Below are 1,521 nucleotides of genomic sequence, written 5' to 3'. Positions count from 1 at the left end.
ATCATCATCATCATCATCATCTCTGCCGTTGTCGTCACCCTTATCTGACGTCCCCACCATGTCAGACACTTAGAGCTCAAAAGTCACCGTAGGTGTTAGAAAAACTGACCATGATCCTTGTTTTCCAATTCTCCTTTCAATACACACTTTATTGTCATGTCGAACGCTGCAAAATGGTGGATAGTGTTTTAAGATGTAGTAGTAGTAGTAGTGCACTGACTGTTATTTCTAGCGAGTCGAGCGGTTAGGTGGAAGCTCCCTTTAGGTGCAATAAGTGGAATAAATGTAAAAAGAAAATTAAACAAAATCGAAACAAAACAAAAACAAAACAAAGAAAATACACAGCAATGAGAAATGGAAAACTCTGTCATAGAAATACGTTAGCTAACAGCGAGTAAACAGTACCTTCGTACTTGGGGTAATGATGAAATTGTGTGTAATGCAGTCTCGATTTGTTTTGCATAAGATTGTGAAAGGAGGAAGAGCGGTGCTTGTGATTTTCTTTCAGAGACACCAAAACTGACAGGTGGAAGAGAGGAATCCTTGCAATAGAGAGAACCCTGTTAAAGCCCTCTCCACCAAGGAACTAGGTGTAAAAGTTATATTTATCCCCCACTACTGCTTGACCGCCCATGTTTAGTTTGTTCACGTCACCGTGACTGAACGGTTCAGCAAAAAAGAGAAAGATAGAATATGTATAAGAATAAGTACTAGGGTCGATTTGTTCGACTAAGCACTCTAAAGTGCAAAGAATGAAAGAAGTAAAAGATAGAGTCGGTCGACTTGAGCTCATGCAGATGGTGTTTGTTTTGTGTGGGGAGGTCGTCTGCTTGTGTGAACAGAAGACGATTGCAAATGGTACCGCTCAATGAGCTCGAACTCCGGAAATCATGATTGCAAAACGAACTCCTTAACCATTCTACCTATTTCTTATATATATATGTTTACCTCCCATTCCCAGTCTCTCTCCTCTGATTCTTAATAAATGCTGCCAGTAAATCAAACACATCATTTCTTTTTATTTATTCATGATGAAACTGTTCACACAAGCAGACGACCCCCCCCCCTACAAAACAAACACCATATTAATGCTACAAGTATATCACTCTTTCGTGTCTCCTTCTCTCTCTCTTCCACCCCTCTCTCTCTCTCTCTTTTCTCTCATTTCTCCTCACTCTTCTCCCCCCCTCTCTCTCTACACCTGTTTATTTGTATCTGCTTTCTCTCTCTGTCTCTTTCGCTGATCACTCAGTCTGTCTCTATTCTCACTAATACTTTTGTACCTGTCTTCCATTTTCTCGACTTCTCTCCCTCCATCTCTTTCTCTATATACTTCTCTCTCTCTCCCCTCTCTCTCTGTATGTATGTATGTATATATATATATATATATATATATATATCCTTCCTTTCCCGAGCGTCCAATAACACTATCCGTATCACGTCCTCACTTTGTTGTTTTTTGTTATTGTTTTTTGTGTTTTTTTGAAACTATATATATATATATATATATATATATATATA

General features: G+C 38.7%; 1 protein-coding gene across 1 annotated transcript in view; it reads right to left on the bottom strand.

The window, feature by feature from the left end:
* LOC106875618 (uncharacterized) overlaps positions 1–1,521 on the bottom strand; it is a 24,673-nt gene that overhangs the window by 5,364 nt on the left and 17,788 nt on the right. The window lies entirely within an intron of this gene.

The sequence above is a fragment of the Octopus bimaculoides genome, chromosome 11 (assembly GCF_001194135.2).
Source record: "Octopus bimaculoides isolate UCB-OBI-ISO-001 chromosome 11, ASM119413v2, whole genome shotgun sequence".
NCBI classification, from domain to species: domain Eukaryota; kingdom Metazoa; phylum Mollusca; class Cephalopoda; order Octopoda; family Octopodidae; genus Octopus; species Octopus bimaculoides.
Note: the sequence above shows the minus strand (reverse complement) of the source record. Positions and strands in the feature narration are given on the sequence as shown.